This window comes from Canis aureus, chromosome 26 (assembly GCF_053574225.1).
Source record: "Canis aureus isolate CA01 chromosome 26, VMU_Caureus_v.1.0, whole genome shotgun sequence".
Classification (NCBI taxonomy): Eukaryota; Metazoa; Chordata; class Mammalia; order Carnivora; family Canidae; genus Canis; species Canis aureus.
Window position 1 is genome coordinate 40,048,311 of NC_135636.1, and position 20,343 is coordinate 40,068,653.

General features: G+C 42.9%; 1 long non-coding RNA gene across 1 annotated transcript; it reads left to right on the forward strand.

Annotated features, from left to right (window-relative positions):
* The first annotated feature begins 1,691 nt into the window (after positions 1-1,691).
* LOC144298849 (uncharacterized) lies at positions 1,692-18,480 on the forward strand. The gene is made up of 3 exons (XR_013365721.1): positions 1,692-1,767; positions 12,881-13,111; positions 18,184-18,480. It is a non-coding gene; the product is annotated as an uncharacterized LOC144298849 (long non-coding RNA).
* Positions 18,481-20,343: the final 1,863 nt, after the last annotated feature.

A 20,343-nucleotide genomic window follows, 5' to 3' on the forward strand; every position in this document is an offset into this window, starting at 1 on the left:
TTCTTTTCTTTTCTTTTCTTTTCTTTTCTTTTCTTTCTTTTTTTCGTATTAACAGAACTCCAAATATATTTTTTTAAGATTTTATTTATTTATTCATGAGACACACACACACACACACACAGAGACAAAGACATAGGCAGAGAGAAAAGCAGGGTCCGTATAGGAAGCCCGATGTGGGACTTGATCCCGGGACCCCAGGATCACCACCTAAGCCAAAGGCAGACGCTCAACCATTGAGCCACCCAGGTGCCCAGAATTCCAATTTTTATTCTAGTATACTGCCACTTGGAATAAAAGTAAATTTCCCAGCTTCCCTTGCAGTTAGGTCTAGTCACCTCACTAAGCTCCATCCAGCGAGATGTGACTGGAAGTGGTGGTGGGGTTTCCAGAAAGCAGAGGATGTGCTCTTCCCTTTCTCTCCCTGCTTTCTGCAGCCTGGGATGGAGATAGGACAGATGTGCTCCAGCCAGTGCTGTAGAGTTGTGGGACTCGAATGGAGAGCTAGATAAAGCAGGCAAATAGACACCAGGTCCCTGAGGAAAATGGACTCACCATACCGGCTCTCCCCAGCTGACCCACAGACTTCTTTTACATCATAAGAGAAATAAACTCCAGATCACTTGAGTCACCAATTTGTCACATGTCTTTTACTTACATCCAGACCTGAGTCTAATTGACAGTGCCATTTTCCCCACATCCTGAGCAATGCATCGTGTTATAATTATGTTTTCATTTTGAAAGTCTGATAGATGAAAAATGACACCACTTTATCGCTTCAAATTCATTTCTCCAAAGAGTTGATCTTATTTTTATATGTTTATGAGCCATTTGTTCCCTTTTTTTTGTCTGCGAACTGTCTATTCTCATTTACTTCTTGACTCCAGGCTCAGGCTGACTCTTCTCTTGTGGTTGGAAGATAAACTGCCAGCCGCTCCTGGCTTCTATCTCATGTCAGCAACCTCAGCAGAGAGATCACCATTTTCCTGGATGATCCAACAGGAGTTTGGGGATTGTCAAGGGAACAAGAAGACAAGCACAGCCTGGAGAAAACATTTGCAAAAGACATACAGTAGTCCCTTGCCCATAAGGGATACATTCCAAGACTGCCAGTGGATGCCTAAAACCACAAAGAGTACCGAACCCCATATATACACCCTGTTTTTTTCCAGATGTACATATGATAAAATTTAATTTATAAATAAGGCCCAGTAAGCTAGGGACAACAATAACTAATACTAATATAAGGCAATTATAGCAACACACTCTAATAGAAGTTATGTGAATGTGATCTTCTCTCAAGATATCTTATTGGGGGATCCCTGGGTGGCTCAGCGGTTTAGCACCTGCCTTTGGCCCAGGGCATGATCCTGGAGTCCCGGGATCGAGTCCTACATCTGGCTCCCGGCATGGAGCCTGCTTCTCCCTCCTCCTGTGTCTCTGCCTCTCTCTCTCTCTCTTTCTATCATAAATAAATAAATAAATAAATAAATAAATAAATAAATAAACAAACAAATAAATCTTTAATAAATAAATAAATCTTTTTAAAAAAGATATCTTATTGTACTATACTCATCCTTCTTGTGGTAATGTGAGATAATAAAATGTCTACATGCTGAGATGAAGTGAGGTGAATGCCATAGCCATTGTGATGCAACGTTAGGCTACTACTGACTTTCTAAGGTTATATCAGAAGGAGGATCATCTGTTTCTGGACCAAAGTTGATCTTAGGTAACTGAAACCAGGAAAAGTTGAATTGGAGATAAAGGGTGAGTATCTAGTGAAATCTTATTATCCAATAATATACAAAGAACTCCTATACACTCAATAGTAAGAGAACTAACAAGCAGATTTCAAAAATAGGCAAAAGACCAGAACAGACACCTTCCCAAAGAATATATACAGATGCCAAATAAATATATAAAATGATGTTTTATATCATATGTCATCAGGGAAATACAAACTAAATCTGTAAGTCACCAAGCAGCTACTAGAAGGGCTAAAATCAAAAACATTGACAACACCAAATGCTGGCAAGAAAGTGAAGCAATGGGAACCCTCATTCATTTCTGGCAGGAATGTAAAAATGTTATAACCCCTTTGGAAGACAGTTGGAAATTTCTCACAAAAGTAAGCATACTTGTGGGGTGCTGGGTGGCTCAGTTGGTTAAGTGTCTGACTCTTGGTCACTTGCTCAGGTCATGGGATCAAGCCCCATGTCAGGCTCTGCACTCAGCACACAGTCTGCTTGGGATTCTCTCCCTCTCCAACTCCCTTTACCTCTCCCCCTACTCATGTGTGTGCTCGCTCTATGAAATGAATAAATAAAATCTTAAAAAAACAAGCAAACAAACAAAACTAAGCATGCTCTTATCATACAATCCAACCATGTACTCCTTGGTTAAATTCAAATTAGTTGAAAATTTACATCTAGGGGCACCTGGGTGGCTCAGTGGTTGAGCATCTGCCTCTGGCTCAGATTGTGATCCCAGGGTGCTGGGATCAAGTCCTGCATTGGGCTCCCCGCAGGGAGCCTGCTTCTCCCTCTGCCTCTCTCTCTGTGTTTCTCATGAATAAATAAATAAAATCTTTAAAAAAGAAAAAATTGACATCTACACAAAACCCTGCACATGTATATTTATAGCAGATTTATTCCTAATGGCCAAAACTTGTAAGCAACCAAGGTTTCCTTCAGTAGGTGAATACGGTATATCCACACAGTGGAATATTTAGAGCTAAAATGAAGTAACTTATCAAGCCAGGAAAAGACATGTAGGGATCTTAAATGCATATTGCTAAGTGAAAGAAGCCAATCTGAAAAAGCTGCTTGCTGCATAATTCTAACTATATGACATTCTGGAAAAGCTAAAACATTCTAGAGACAGTAAAAAGATCAGTAGTTGCCAGAGGTTGGGGGAAGGAGGGATGAATAGGTGGAGTACAGGGGATTTTCAGGGCAGTGAAACGATTCTGTATGATACTATAATGCTGGATCCGTGCCATTATATAGTTGTCTACATCTAGAGAATCTATAACACCAAGAGTGAACTCTAATGCTAAATATGGAGTTTGGTTGATAATGATGTATCAGTGTGGGTTCACTGATCATACAAATGCACCATTCTAGTGATGGATGTTGATAGCAAGGAAAGTGCGTATAGAGGGGACAAGGGTTAATATGACAACTCTGTACTTTCCACTTAGTTTTGAGTGGAATCTAAAATTGCTCTAAAGAAATAAGATTTATGGGCAGCCTGAGTGCCTCAGCGGTTTAAGCACCTGCCTTCTGCCCAGGGTGTGATCCTGGAGTCCCAGGATTGAGTCCCACGTCAGACTCCCTGCATGGAGCCTGCTCCTCCCTCTGCCTGTGTCTCTGCCTCTCTCCGTGTGTGTGTGTGTGTGTGTGTCTATCATGAATAAATAAAATCTTTAAAAAAATAAATAAGATTTATAATAAACAAACAAACAAACAAACTGGATCAGACTGGGTCACATGTCTCTATCTGATCGACTGAATATGTTGCTGGATCAGGCCCAGGTACATACCCAGAGGTCCCTCTCTGGAGTCTGGAGTGGAAATCAGCCCTCCAAAGCACACGGAATGGGGGTGGGATGGGGTGTAAAGACGGAGAACATTTTAGAAAGAAAATAAGAAATAAGTGCTTGTTTCCTGAGAAGAGGAAAATGGATGTTGGGAGGATAAATCAATAGACAAGGCAAAGGAGAGAATCAAATCTTATAATTAGGCAAAGCAGCAAGTCCAGAGGCCTGGAGGCGATAAAAGAGATGGAGCTTGTGGGCAGACCAAGTGACGCGTTCTCTTTTAGATGTCTAATTAACTCACATTCAAGTCAACAACTTTATTAATTTATGGGGCATCAAATATGGGCCAGATCCTATGCTTGGGGCTAAAGAGACTTTTGTGAATAATAACTCAGTGGACAAGTCCATTAATTTTCAAAGGCTTACTTAATGTTTATTCAATGAACATTTAGAAGACTGGGTAAATTTCACCACTCCAAAATTAAATTACATATGGCCTAATTAGAATATCCATAATCCTTCTTGGTCACTGCTTTTTCAGAGAATTCTAGGATTCAGAGGAAGCCAGAGCAGTCATATGATTCACCATGACACCCCACACCCTCAGGTGTCCTCCCAGGACACATGGGTAACTTTTGACCTTGACTAACTTATAGTGACCACTTAAAAGGAAGAAAGCGCCCACCAAGAGTTGCCCATGGTTACTCTTGAATAGCTGGACCCCAAACCATGTGCGTCAGTCTGGAGATTTTGTAATTGTTCAAACGAGTGGGACAAGAACCATAAATTAATTGTTTTTAACATAGCCTTCAAAAAATGTTTTTTACATAGCCTTTTAAAGCCAACGAAACCAACTTTCCCCCCCACCCCAACTCTTTAATATAAAGCATGAAACGAAATACAAACTTCTTTTATTCTGAATTTTAGTCTCTGGACACTTTGAAGTGGTTTTGTTCGTTTTTTTAGATTTTTCTGTGCTAATACTGAATTGCTCCATTGCTGTTTCTTTTTATCAAAAGGAGGTAATATATAAAAAAAAAAAAAATCAAAAAAACCCAAAAGGAGGTAATATCAATCTCTCTGCTCTCTCCACCCCACATTGTTCCTCTTTCTATATTAAAGAGATGTTTACCAGATTTAGATAAAGACATGCGACATCATGAACTCTTTTGGTTAACCTGCAGTTATTAGGCACTTAGTGTGTACTTGGCACCATGAAAAACATTAGACAAATGGACACTACAGGCTGCCCATTAAGGAATCGAGGTTGTCTGTGTGGATCTTAAGCTGGTTACTTAACATCTCTGAGCTTCTGTTTCCTGAACTATCAAATAAGGATGAAATATCCCTCTTGCACGGGTCTTATTTACTCATTTATTCAACCAATATAGTTCGAGTTTCTGCTCAAAGAAAGTAGGGGGGGATCCCTGGGTGGCGCAGCGGTTTGGCGCCTGCCTTTGGCTCAGGGCGTGGTCCTGGAGACCCGGGATCGAGTCCCACGTCGGGCTCCCGGTGCATGGAGCCTGCTTCTCCCTCTGCCTGTGTCTCTGCCTCTCTCTCTCTGTGACTATCATAAATAAAAAAAAAAAAAAAAAAAGAAAGTAGGGACACAGAATAGCGCTAGAGGGTTTTTGGTGGGGATGGAAGGCCGGTTGTCAGCAGGAAGCGTCTGTATGTGAGCCTTTCTGGTGTAATACCTAAAAAGAGCTCAGAAGAAAACAACATGCATCTCCTAAAGCCGGTGTATTAGGTTGTCTATCACTATGTAACAAATTGCTTCAAAAGTCAGCAGCTTAAAACGATAAACGTTTATCTCACAGTTTGTGGGGCAGGGATCCGGGAGGGTTTGGCTGGGTGGTTCTCATCAGGGTCTCTCATCTTCCTGCAGCCGGGCTGTTGCTGGGGCTGCTGTCACCTGAAGGCTCACTTTGGGCTGGAAGATTTTTCTGAGCTTACTCATGTGGTTGTGGTAGGAAGTTGCCACATGGGCCTTGCTCTAGGGCTGCTCATGACATGGCAGCTGGCTTCCCCTCACCCCCCAAGCAAGTGATTTGAAAAAGAGAGAGAGAGAGCAGCTGGGACAGAAGCTTCAGTGTCTTTTATAACCTAATCTCAGAAGTGAGGGGGTAGCATCCCTTCTGGGGAATTCTGGTTCATCCAGACTGGCCTGGAGTGAGGAGGGGGTGGGGGCTGCACAGGGTGTGACAGCCAGGAGGCAAAGATTTGTTGGGTGCCATTTTGGAGTCTGACTACCAAAGTACCCTTTCCTCATTACAAAAAAAAAAAAATTTTTTTAAGATTTTATTTTATTTATTTATTCATGATAGTCACAGAGAGAGAGAGAGAGAGAGGCAGAGACACAGGCAGAGGGAGAAGCAGGCTCCATGCAGGGAGCTCGACGTGGGATTTGATCCTGGGTCTCCAGGATCATGCCCTGGGCCAAAGGCAGGCGCTAAACCGCTGCGCCACCCAGGGATCCCAAAAAAATTTTTTAAAATATTGTTTTTATTTATGAGAGACATACAGACAAAGAGAGACACAGGCATAGGGAAAAGCAGGCTCCATGTGGGGAGCCCGATGTGGGACTCTATCCCAGGACCCCGGGATCATGCCTTGAGCTGAAGCCAGATGCTCAACTACTGAGCCACCCAGGCGCCCCTAAAAAACTATTGAGTAGGCTCCATGCTCAACATGGGGCTTAAACTCACAACCCTGAGAATGAGAGCTGCATGCTCTACCGACCCAGCCAGCCAGACACCTCTCTTTTCTCATTTTATTCTTTTAAAAGATTTTCTTTTTAAGTAATCTCTATACTCAACAGCCCAGGATCGCACCCTGGGCTGAAGGCAGGTGCTAAACCGCTGAGCCACCCGGGCTGCCCACTACTCCTCTTTATACTTAATTTTGTACTCATAATTTTGTATTTTTTTTTAAAGAAGCACCCACGTCTACCCCCAACCCCAATTGTATAAACTTCAGGTCCCAGGACGCCTGGGTCCACCCCCAGAAATGACAAGTCCTCCTTTCACCAGACACGGAGCTTCAGAGGTCTTGCACACAGGGTCAGAAGCAAGGACTCAGTGGAGGGAAATTGTTTGCTCAGCACCAAGCCTGCCTGGGGGAAGGTGTAGATTTCAGCTCCCCCCCCCCCCCCACATTCCTTTGGAAGCTTAAGCTGCTGGAATTAAACCGGAGGTTTTGATGAGTGGCAAAGAGATAAAGTCTTGTTTGCACATCGTAATGGTGTGTTTAAACATTTTGACAATGATCAGGTGAGCTCCTTCTCAAGTATTGACTCCGCTCTTCCGTAAGTGATCGCACCGGGCAGGAGGGCCCCTTGGCCACCTGACTGGGGCACTCACAAGTTAATTGACTTGCTTGGTTTCCTTTTGCTGAAGCCACGCAAGTGAAGAAATGCAGGGTTTTTTTGTTTTGTTTTGTTTTTTTGGTTGTTGTTCTTTGTTTTCTGTCTTAGTGCACCAAGAAAAACAAAGCTGGTTTTTAAACCCCGTTGCATCTCTTAACGTTTTGAGGCTCAAGCTGTGAATTAGCAAGAACAAACAAAACAAATAAAGCAAAAACAAAAAACAAAAAACAAAAAAACCCAACAACAACAAAACACCCCAAAGAACCCAAAGAACAAAAACCCAACTCTCTTGGTCCTTGCTTCAATCTGTGTGATCTGAGATAAATCAAGTCCCTCCCCTCTCCCAATGCCGTGTTGGGGTTTGCTTAATAAAAGAAATTACCACCATTTATTGAATGTCTGTTTTCTGTCTACGGTATCTGCATATATTATCTCATTTGCTACTCAGCTAACAGGACCTGATGATCTTCATTTTGCAGATGAGGCTCAGAGAGGCTGTTATGATTTGCCTAAGGTCACACAGCACATAAATGATCAAATTGGGCTTAAATGGAAGTCTGTCTGGGGACACCTGGAGGGTTCAGTCTGAGGAGCACATAACTCTTGATCACTTGATCTCAGGGTTGTGAGCTTGAGCCCCACCTTGGGTGTAGTAGAGATTACTTTTTTTTTAAAAGATTTTATTTATTTATTTGAGAGAGAGAGAGAGAAAGAGAAAGAGAGCGAGAGAACAAGCAGGAGGAGGGAGGGGGGAGAAGCAGACTCCCCACTGAGCAGGGAGCCTGATCCCAGGACTCTGGGATCATGACCTGTGCTGAAGGCAGCCGCTTACCTAAGCCACCCAGGTGCCCCTTACTTAATTAATTTTAAAAAAAGAAACCAAAATGAAGGTCTGCCTGGTTTAGGAGTGCATGTTCTTTTTACTGTGTGGTTTTCACCTATCCCCAGATAAGCCAGATATTTCCATTAGATGATTTTACAGCATCTGGTAGTTTATAGATTTTATAGCATCCAGTCTTTAGTACTTTCTAAATTTCATTATTATAATAGTTACCTATTGTGTAACAAACTACACCAAAACATAATTGCTTAAAGCTATCATTTAGGGACGCCTGGTTGGCTCAGTGGCATGATCCCGGGTCCTGGGATGGATCCCACGTCAGGCTCCCTGTGGGGAGTCTGCTTCTCCCTTTGCTTGTGTCTCTGCCTCTCTCTCTCTCTGCATCTCTCAGGAATAAATAAACAAATTCTTAAAACAAAACAAAACCCACAAAGCTATCATTTATTGGGGCACATGGCTAGCTCAGTTGGGGGAGCATGCAACTCTTGATCTCAGGGTTATGAGTTTGAACCCCATGTTGGGTGTAGAGATTACTTAAAAATAAATTAAAAAAAACGATTTTATTTATTTATTTGAGAGAGGAAAGGGAGAGCACAAGTAGTTGGGAGAGGCAGCAGGAGAAGCAGACTCCCCACTGAGCAAGGAGCCAGATGCAGGGCTTGATTCCAAGACCTAGGGATCATGACCAGAGCTGAAGGCAGATGCCCAACTGCCTGAGCCACCCAGGCACCCCAAAAATAAAATCTTAAAAAAAACTTCAGAAAAATAAAATCTTAAAAAAAAAAAACAATCTTCAGAAAATACACACACTAAAAACAAAACAAAAGCCCATTTATTATAGCCTTTTTTTTCTTTACATAAACTCTATCCCCTATTTGGAGCTTGAAATCACAACCCTCAGATCAAGTGTTGCATGCTCTACTGACTAAGCCATTCAGGAATCCCTCTTTCTTTTTTTAAAAGATTTCATATTTATGAGAGACACAGAGAGAGGCAGAGAGAGAAGCAGGCTCCATCCAGGGAGCCCGATGCAGGAATTGATCCCGGGATTCCAGGATCACACCTTAGGCCGAAGGCAGGCGCTAAACCACTGAGCCACCCAGGGATCCCAGAATCCCTCTTTCTTATGTTTTTGAGTTGCTGTGGGGTCCTTCTGTGAGTTACACCTGGGTTTGCTCATGCAGCTGCATTCAGCTGGAGGGTCAGCTGGGACAGGCCTTTCCAGATCTAGGCTCTAGAACTCCTGCAGAGTCTACCTGTGACACTGGTCAGAGCAAATTCCATTAAGCTTTGTATATATTTAAACCATGTTGGTCTTTTCACAGCTGTGTCCCCAGCACCAGAACAGAGCCTGGTACATAGACTATTGCGGACATAAATGAGATGATCACAGTGCATTTCTCTGCTAGCACAGTGTCTTATACATCGAAGTTCCCTAAATGAGCGTTATTTCCCAGGGGAGATAAATAATACAGGTGATGCATTTTTAAGTTTGTTTATTTATTTATTTTTCAAAATTTTAAAATTTTATTTATTTATTTATGATAGTCACAGAGAGAGAGAGAGAGAGGCAGAGACATAGGCAGGGGGAGAAGCTGGCTCCATGCACTGGGAGCCCGATGTGGGATTTGATCCCGGGTCTCCAGGATTGCGCCCTGGGCCAAAGGCAGGCGCCAAACCGCTGCGCCACCCAGGGATCCCCTGTTTGTTTGTTTGTTTATTTATTTATAGTACTCTCTGCACCCAAAGTGGGGCTTGAACTCACAAACCTGAGATTAGAAGTGACATGCTCCTCTGATTGAGCCAGCCAGGCACCCCTGTTTTTTTTGTTTGTTTTTGTTTGTTTATTTGTTTAATGTAAACTCTATCCCCAATGTGGATCTCAAACTCATGACTCCAAGATCAAGAATCCTATGTTCTTCTGACTGAGCCAGTCAGGTGTTCCTGGATGATCTGTTATTTCTAGGGATACTTCAGATTTCCACACAATGATCTTCATTGTTCTCTCCAACCTATCCCCAGTTCTCTGCTGATACCCAATAAATTGCCAGAGATGCATAAATTAATGGAGAGGCAGTAGAAGATAAGGATGAAACAGGTGGTCATGGAGTTCAAGTCCTGGCCCAATCTCTCACTAGCTATGAGACCTCGGATGAATCATTTAAACTCTGTGCTTTTGTTTCCTCTTTTGTAAAATCATTTAAACTCTGTGCTTTTGTTTCCTCTTTTGTTTCCTCTTTTGTTTTCCTCTTTTGTAATATAATAATAGCACATATTTCTTGAGATTGATGAAAAGAATTAAATGAGTTAATACTTGTATAAAGTATTAACAAGAGGAGTTGGTGTGCAGTTACTGGTATATAAAAGTTTATTATAAGTTACCCATAGGGCCCAACCTCGAGTTTGCAATGAGTCACTTTCTTAAGATCCAACATAGACTTTTGAGAGCTATTCTCTGTTTCACCCAACAGTCTTCAGAGGATCAGGTAGCTGTTGAGACGAGCTCTGAACAAGAGAGAAAGCAATCTTGCCCAGTTCATGGTTGGGTAGCTTTAATTCACCAATTTCTAATTTCATAGACAGTGTTCAGATTTTTTTTAAAAAAGATTTTATTTATTTATTAATGAGAGAGAGAAAGAGAGAGAGAGAGAGGCACAGACACAGGCAGAGGGAGAAGCAGGCTCCATGCAAGAAGCCCATGTGGGACCTGATCCTGGGTTTCCAGGATCAGGCCCTGGGACAAAGGGGGCGCTATACCACTGAGCCACCGGGGCTGCCCAGTGTTCAGATTTTTGACTGCAGTTTTCTATTGGTACAAACGAGGATGCCTTCAATGGAGGAGTCAACTTTACAGGCTTAAGTAGGAAAATTATATGATAGCATGGAACTTTCCTTTATTGTATTATTATTTTATTAGTGAACATTTCTAACACATTCAAAAGGAGAGAAAATAGTATAGTCAACTCCTGTATCCATCATCTGGCAGTTTGAGAAAACCTCATCAAATATATTGTGTGGTCTGCCTATAAAATGGCATACTGACAAATTTAGAAAGAAATAGGTGTATTGTTCTGGAAAAGATGTCCAAAAATATGAAGTGAAAAAAAAGTTGCAAAAAAGAAAAAAAAAAACCAAAAAACCCCAACAACCCAAAATCCACCGCAGGCTACACATTATGTCTCCATTTGGTATAAAGACAATGTATTTTACCAGCACATATTTGTAACATTATTGTTTATTCTTAAAGAGCCTGGAAAAGCAGGAGGGAACAGCCCCTTCCCAAAAAGCCAAGCAAGCTTACTGCCCCCCAAGCAAACACACAGTCGGTGAAGGTAGAAAACAGGTTTTTTGTTTTTTTAAGATTTAGTTTATTTATTCATGAGACACACACACACACACACACAGAGAGAGAGAGAGAGAGAGAGAGAGAGAGAAAGAGAGGCAGAGACACAGGCAGAGGGAGAAGCAGGCCCCATGCAAGGAGCCTGATGCAGGACTCCATCCCGGGACTCCAGGATCACGCCCTGGGCCAAAGGTAAACGCTCAACCACTGAGCCACCCAGGCATCCCAAAAAAAGGGTTTTCTTCACTGATTCATTTTGCAGTCTCTACCAGGCCTGCCAGGGGACGAGATCAGGAAGGCAGCTCCCTCCTCTCTGCATCTCCCAGACTCCAGCTCAGACCTGGGGCCTTGCAATCTTGGGGTTCCCCGTTTGTGGTTCAAACCCATAATTCTCTTGACTGCATTTGGAACTGTCTTAACAAGAGGCTCCAGTCTTCTGAAGTTCTCAGAGTGGAATGTTTCTAAGACACACACCTCTTTCTCTTGCTAATATGAGTGCCTCTCTGGGCCCTGCTTTCACCTTCATCATTCTGGTGGGAGGGAAAGAAGTATGACAAGCTGAGTGAAATCCCTCTTTGCCTCTTAGGGGCTTGGAGACACTGGATGCTAACATCTCTTGAGTGTCCACCTTGAGCCAGACACTTGGCTGAGTGTTTTATACTTAAACAAACAAACAAACCGGGACGTCTGGGTGGCTCAGTGGTTAAGTATCTGCCTTTGGCTCAGGGCATGATTCCAGGGTCCTAGGATCGAGTCCCACATTGGGCTCCCTGTATGGAGCCTGCTTCTCCCTCTGCCTATGTCTCTGCCTTTCTTTCTCTGTGACTCTCATGAATAAATAAATAAAATCTTAAAACAAACAAACAAAACCCCCAAACACAACTCCCTTGGTGTTTGCAACTACCCTAGGGGATGGGTCTTGTGACGGTGCCCCTCTTAGGGATGCAGAAACCACGAACCAGAGATGTGCCCAAGGTCACACTGCTAAGTGTGGGATGCTTCGAACCTCAATCTCTTAACCATTGTAAACCAGTTGCCTCAACACAAAGATTGTTCTAGAAAGCAGAAAAAGGACTCATAATGGTTTCCTCTGGGGATTGAGCCTGGGCTGGGTGGAAGGGTCAGGGAAAGGGTGTGAGGAGGCTTTTATTTCCCACCTGATACTGGGGCCAGGTAGGTGATTGAGCTCAGGTATGGCTAAGATCAGAGCACAGACTCAGAAGCCAAAAGTGACTGCCCTGCTCTATAATTCAGGATTCTCCTTGCCCAAAGCAGACAACGATGATCGTGATGCCTACTTCACAGGGTTGCTGTGAGAATTAAGTGAGTTAATATATCCCTACCACATTTCAAATGGTGTTTTGTCACACAGTAAAAACCATACAAAATTTAACTATTATTACTCTGAATATTATTGGCATTTTTTCATGAATATATATTACTTTTTAAATAATGAAAACAATAAATTAGGCCTTTTAAAAGGCCAACTACAGTTACAGCTACAATTACCCGGTGACCCAGTAATTCCGCTTTTGGGTTAAGAAAAATGAGTGCACACAGCCACAGAAAGACTTGTTCAAGGATGTTCATAACAGGGCACCTGGGTGGCTCAGTTGATTGTATGCCTTCAGCTCAGGTCATGATCTGAGCACTGGGCTCCCTGCTCGATGAGCAGCCTGCTTCTCCCTCTCCCTGTGCCTGACGCTCCCCCTGCTTGTGTTCTCTGTCAAATAAATAAATGAAGTCTTTAAAACAAAATGTTCATAATCGTTTTTTTTCCCATAATAGTCCAGACTGGAAACAAGCAAGTGTGCATCGACAAGAGGACAGATAAATAAAAGGTGGATGGCATAGAAAAAAGTGGAATGCTCAACAGTAAAAACAAACGAATTACCAAGGAGTCCCATAGCTGACATGACTGAATCTGGAAGATGGTATTTGAGTGAAAGAAACCAGACACAGAAGAGTTCATTCTGTATGGTTCCATTTCTATGACGTCTAAGACTGGGCAAAACTAAGGTAGGCAGAGGTCAGGATAGTGCTTTGCGTGGGTTTGGGAAAGGGCGGAGGGAACCTTCTGGAAGATGGAAATACATTGTGCTCCAGAGAACAGGTGTCTGGAGACATTTCTGGTATGAGTGTGACTGGCATCTGGTGAGCGGAGGCCAGAGATGCTGCTAAACATCCCACAAGGCTCAGGACAGCCCCTGTGACAGAGTTATCTGTCTCCAAAGGTCAATAGTGCTGAGATGGAGAAGCATTGGTATATGGTTTAAATTGCTTACACGTAGGACACCTAGGTGGCTCAGTGGTTGAGCGTCTGCCTTTGGCTCAGGGCATAATCCCAGAGTCCCAGGATCAAGTCCCACATCAGGCTTCCTGCATGGAGCCTGTTTCTCCTTCTGCCTAGGTCTCTGCCCCTCTCTGTCTCTCATGAATAAATTAATAAAATCTTAAAAAAATTTAAATTTCTTACACGTGATCAAGGAATGTCCGCATCCTTGTGGATATTTGCCATTATTAGAAGCCAAATCTGAGTGGCAGAGATGGCTAGTTACTCTGAGGATAGAATCCTCACTGGAGCAGCTGCCCAACTAGGGACATTTCCCAACCCCCTTTGTGTCTGAGTACAGCCATGTGATTTGTTCTTGCAAATAGAATGTGAGCAAAAACAATATGTGTTAGTTCAGGGTCAGGCAGTTGGGAAGCGTGTGTGCTTTGTCCACCCACTTTTCCCTGCCAGCACCAGAACATGGACAATGCTGGAGAGCCATCGGTCATCTGGGAGACCAACGTGAACAGGAGAGAAACTTCTGTTATGCAACCCTGAGATGTTGGGGTTTATTTGTTACAGTGGCTAGTGTTACTGTAATAAAGTATTCAATAAAAAGTAGGCTCTGAAGGGCAGATCTTCCAAGCTGATCTATTAAGGAGTAGTGAATCTCACTTGTCCCTTCTCTGAAAGCAGGGGTCATATGCTACACGTTTTCTTAGTCCTCTGTGATGCTAAGCACCACCTTCCTTCTTTCCATCCATCCTTCCTCCCACCTTCTGTCTCGTTCTTTCTTTCTTTCTTTTTTTTTTTTTTTTTTTTGTATGATAGTCACAGAGAGAGACAGAGAGAGAGGCGGAGACACAGGCAGAGGGAGAAGCAGGCTCCATACACCGGGAGCCCGACGTGGGATTCGATCCCGGGCCTACCAGTATCGCGCCCTGGGCCAAAGGCAGGTGCCAGACCGCTGCCTCTCTCTCTCTCTCTCTCTCTCTCTCTGTGTGTGACTATCATAAATTAAAAAAAAAAAATAAAACTTTTACTTATTTTTTAAAGACTTTATTTATTCATGAGGGACACACACAGAGAGAGGCAGAGACACAGGCAGAGGGAGAAGCAGGCTCCATGCAGGGAGCCCCACATGGGACTCGATCCCGGGTCTCCAGGATCACACCCTGGGCTAAAGGCAATGCTAAACCACTGAGCCATCCGGGCTGCCCCAGAGTTGTGTTCTGATTGGCTTAAATCGGTTGATACAACTTCTTTTCCCTAGCATCAGTGTTTGGTTCACAGATGGGCACATAACCAAGTCAAAGCCAGTGAGATATGAAATATTAGCTGAGGCTTCTAAAGGGAAAACCCTTCCTTCTGTGTCTGTGTATGTTTTAAGTAGACTCCATGCTGGGAGCCTACTTAACGTAGGGCTTGAGCTCATGACCCTGAGATCAAGACCTGAGCCGAAATCAAGAGTTGGACATTTAACCAACTGAGCCACCCAGGTGCCGCTTGTTTTCTTCTGTTTTAAGAGAGAGCCCTGATACAACTCCCTGTTCTCCCAGATGGTGGTGTATGTTTGTGAAGCTTCTAGTTCCTGCAGTCATCTGCTAGCAAGAGGACAACTCTTGAAACTGTTGGGAAGCCACAGGAGAGAGTTCCCAGGGGCTCAAACAGTGTCAGGACTGAAGGTGTTTTGTTTGGTTTAAGATTTATTTATTGGGGCACCTGGAGGGCTCAGTCTGTGAGGCATCTGCCTTCAGCTCAGGTCATGATCCTGGGCAGACACTTAACCGTTGAGCCACCCAGGTGTCCCAAGACCTAAGTTCTTTCTGCATTTCTTCTCTGCCTCTTTCAGCCTATTTTGTTCACTTGTGGTGGCAAAATAATGCCCACAATTCCAGACATTCAGGTCAAAATGTCATGTATCTCTGTTAACGAAAAAAACCTTTCCCAGAAACACTCAGCAGATTTTTCCTCTCATCTTGTTGCTCCAGAAGATATCACAGAATACTGCCCAAACCGATCACTGGAAAGTGTCTGGATCAACATGACTGGCCTCTTTCCATCTTCATTCTGTTCCTCAGGCTGAGGCTGAGACCAGAACCCATCTCGCTGGAAGTACATGGCCAGTGGGAGGAAGGGGGAAAAAACGATCACAACCAGAATTCTGATTTAAAAAGGGAGAATTTAGGGATGCCTGGGTGGCTCAGGTCATGATCCCAGGGTCCTGGGATTGAGTCCTACATTGGGCTCACCACAGGGAGCCTGTTTCTCCTTCTGTCTGTGTCTTTGCCTGTCTCTCATGAATAAATAAATAAAATCTAAAAAAATAATAAAATAAAAAGGGAGAATTTAAAAAATAATAAAATACAAAATAAAAAAATTTTTTTGAGTAGTCCAACAATAGTGTCTGTTATATACCTTGCCATTTATTATAGACATTCATATATATATCCACCACCTGTAAGAAAAAGAAAGCCAAGAAAAAAAAAACAAAGCTAGGGAGAGATTTATTGGCATGCATATCTCAGATCAGGGACATCAGTTTCAGGCACGGCTGGATCCAGGCAACAACAGTATCAATACTTGGTCTCTCTTTTCATCTCTTATCTCTGTTTTCTTTCTAAAAAGATTTTACTTATTTATTTGACAGAGAGAGAGCAAGTGAGCACAAGTGGGGGGAGCAGCAGAGGGAGAGGGAGAAGCTACTGAACAGGAAGCCCAACATGGGGCTCAATCCCAGGACCCCAGGATCATGTCCTGAGCTGAAGGCACACGCTCAACTGACTGAGCCACCCAGGCACCCTGTCTCTATTTTCTTGAGTGCTGACTGTATTCTCAGGCAGAAGCTTACCAAATGATGACTGAAGAAGCTACGGTCTTACTCCCTGCTTAGCAACGAGTATCTCTTAGGCAACTGTTCCAACAAAAGTTTTAAGAATTGAGCCTCAATGACTTGACTTGGATCACAACCCCATCCTTGAACCAGTCACTATACCCAAGAGGAATGGGAAATTCTTGTTGGCCAATCATAAACCTGGTTTCCACCTCTGAACCAGAAAATGAGGTCATCACCATCTCCAAATAGATTAAGAATGTGGAAAGAGGGCCTGGCTTGGTTGGTAGAGTATGCAACTCTTAATTTGGGGGTTGTGAGTTCGAGCCCTGCTTTGGGTGCAGAGCTTACTTTAAAATAAAATGCGGGAAAAGAAGCCAGAATGTTACCAAATTGCACTTGACGTCACTGGATGACCCTGAGGGCATCTCCCAGTCCCAGCATGCTTTGCACCAAGGTTGCAGAGTTCTCAAGTTCCTCAGACTTTCTTTGGTTCTTTCATTGATTCCTCCCTTGGTTAAGACTTATTCTCTGTACTTAGTCCCTTAGGCCAGGGATTCTCAAAGACTGATGTGCCTGTGAGTCATCTGGGGGGATTTTTTTTAAATACAGCCTGATTCAGCGGGTCTGAGTTGGGGCCTGACGGTCTCCATTACCAGGGACCACACGTTGAGTAGCATGAAGTCAAGTGCCTCCTGTATATTTTCTCAACTTTCCAATGGAAGCCACAATTGAGTTAAGGAAGAAAAGCAGATCATATAAACTTTTCTTTTTAAAGAAATTTAAATTAAAAGGCAAGTCAATTTAAATAAAAAATATTAAGTAAATAATAATAAGGTGGCTTGTGGCTGTGGCAAAAATCCCAAAGGCCTTCTGTGAGTGAATGACTAAACTTTGGGGAACTCTGGTAGAGTCAGAATCTCTTCTAGAATTTTTTTGGCTGAACCAAGCTGGGCCAGAATTCCCTGCATGAAAACTGGTGTGAGAGAAATCTTTCAAAGAACAGACAGCCTCTACTAACTCCATGTAGAGCTTCTAAATCCACACAGCCTTTATTCATGGCCTCTTTATTTATTTTTATTTTTTTTAATTAAAAAAATTTTTTTAAAGATTTTATTTATTTATTTGAGAGAGAGAGCACAGGAGTGGACGGGGGCGGGTTGAGGGAAAAGGAGAAGCAGGCTCCACACTGAGCCCCAGGGAGCCTGAGGACATGGGGCTGGATCCCAGGACCCTGAGATCATAACCCAAGCCAAGGACAGACGCTTAACCGACTGAGCCACCCAGGCGCCCCCACGGCCTCTTTGAACCATTTAAACTATTTTTTTTTTTTTTAAATAAAGCCTTCATTTTTGGGAGAGGAGGCATTGTGCACGCTAATTGCCAGTTGCAAGAACCAAGTGGCCAGGGCGCCTGGCTTTGAAGTCTTGCAAAATACACTTATAAGAGTTGGCAACCCTGGCAAGACCCTGGAGTGGCATCCAGAATCCAAGGCCTTGAAAGATCCCAGTGTGTTTATTTACAGAAAGCTTGCCTTTGCTGACCAGGCCGATTGAAACCCTGCTCAGCAGTGGAAAGACTCTGTGTGTGTGCACGTGTGCATGCATACTGTGTGTGTGTGTGTGTGTCCCTGCTCCTTCAGTTCTGATTACCTAATTCCAAGTCACCTTGAACTTACTTTTCATTTACCCCTGGCACATCAAATACTCATTGCTGAGGGGGTTGACAAGACAGAGAGAGTGCCAACTAACCACAGAGGGGAAGTTCAAGCAGGTTTTTTGCCATCCTTATCGGCCCGAGCAGCCTCCCAAAAATCATGTCTCATTTGCATTAATTCTACGAAAAGTGAAAACTGATAAAACAAGATTGCATTTTTTGATTCGCTAAAAACATCTTTATTCCACAACATGGCTGCTGAATCTGATTAACAGTGACATACTGCTAATGCTGAATAATGATTTTTTTTTTTTTTTTTTTTTTTTTAAGAAAACGGCTATATCTTCTGTGTCTGGAGATGAAGGATCAAGGAACCCATACTAATTCTTTGGCTTCACCTCTGACTAAATACAATCTTTAGTAGGCTGGCTTTCTCTCTGCCCCCTGCCCTTTCTTTCTAAACTTTATTGAATATTTCTTATGGTACTGCTATAGGGATATGATAAAAACCAAAACGGGTTCCTGACTGGCTCAGTTGGTAGAGAATGTAACTTGATCTCAAAGTTATGAGTGCAAGCCCCATGTTGGGCCTAGTGCTTTAAAACAAAACAAAACAAAACAAAACAACAACAGAATAATCTCAGCTCAGATGGAGTTCAGTTTCTGGACAGGAGTGACAAACGCAAATGCACACTATGAGCCAGGGATGCAGTGAACAGAGCTGGGTTGTGTAAGACAACAGGTGATCATTTTCACTCAGCCTTGGTGTCTGGGAGCAATCAGGGAATGGTGGGGACTATGGTAAAGTGGAGAGCCTCTGCTCTTCTCCAGGTCTTCATACTGGCCATGCAGGAAAGGAGACCCTATTTTCCATACCCTTCTGTTCACATTTTGAAAGAAGCCAGAAACAGACAGAAATTCAGATCCTTAGTTAAAAATCTACCAATATTCACAGACTGGCAACTGATTTAGACTTTGTTAAACATTGTCAAATGGGTCAAATGGAATATATCTGTGTTCTAGATTTGCCCAGTATAAAAGAGTAGCTTTCAAAAACAGTTGATCTTGAGTCACAGTAAGAAATACATTTTATGTCATGATGGTGCATGCGCATACACACACTCTTGAAATGTAAGGTTCTAGAACACTTTCCCTTGCTCTGCGTGATGCAGTATCTTCTCCTCATTTCTATCCTAGTCTATCCTAACCTAACCTACTCTTTGACAAAAAAGACTGGATGGGAGAGATTAAAATGCTTTTAAGACACACTAATGGATCATTGTACAAAGTATGAAAAACCAAGTCATCATATGAATTGCAGTGGTGCTCAGTGCTGGCTACACATGAAATCAGTTAACTGGGGAATTTCAAAAAAATACTGATGCCTAAGCCCTATCCCCAATCAATTAAATCATTTGTTGGGGATCTGGGTATTAGAAGGTTTCCAGTGCATCTCCACTAGTGAGAACCCCTGGTATACATTCACCATCAGGAGCTCTTCCAGACCTAACTTGGAATCAAGGCATGGTATTTTCTAGCGGTGTGTCCTGAGGCAATTTGCTTTAGCAGAGGCTCCCTTTCCCCAGCTGCAAAATGGGGATAATAAATAGTACTCAGCTTGTTGAGTTGCTCCAGGATTAAATGAGATAAGATATGTCAAGAGTTTTCCATTGGGGCTTACTGTACTATATATATGGCAGGTGCTCCATCAATAGGGGGTATTGTTATGTCTGGGAAAGACACATTTAAACAAATGAGTTATTCAGAATCCCAATGAGACCTTCTATTGAAAGACAGCAGCTTCTGTTTCCTGCTTCTACCTGCTGCCTCTGCATTGGGGAGCTGGTTAGGCTTTGCTGCTCCTACTGGAGTTCATAGGAAAGATGCTGGCAGAGCTGGATTCATGTACCTGTTACAGGCATGTGATTCTTGTTAAAATAATAACAGTAGTAATAACAGTAACACTTACACGTCGGGTGATTAACCATGCTAGTTTCCTGGGAACTGAAGGGTTATCCAGAAAGTGAAGGCAAGTGTCCCACTCATCTTGGTTTGCTCGAGACTTTGCAAATGTTAACCCTGCAATCCACAGGCCAAACCCAGTCCACTCTGTTGTTGTTGGTTTTTTTTTTTCTTCAATTGACATATTTGTGGAGTTAATTGTAGATTCACATGCGGTTGTAAGAAATAATACAGAGAGGGGGCGCCTGGCTGGCTCAGTCAGAAGAGCACATGACTCTTGATCTCAGATTGGTTAAGTTCGAGCCCCACGTTGGGTATAGAGAGGACTTTAAAAAGAGAGAAAAACAGAGTGATCTCTTGTACACTTTGGCCATATTCCCCCCGGTGATACATTATATGGCACTGTAGTATAATATCACATTCAGGTTATTGATATTAATATAACCCACCAATCTTATTTAAATGTCCCTAGCTTGCCTTGTACTCATTTGTGTATGTGTGCATGTGTGTGTATTAGTCCTATACAGT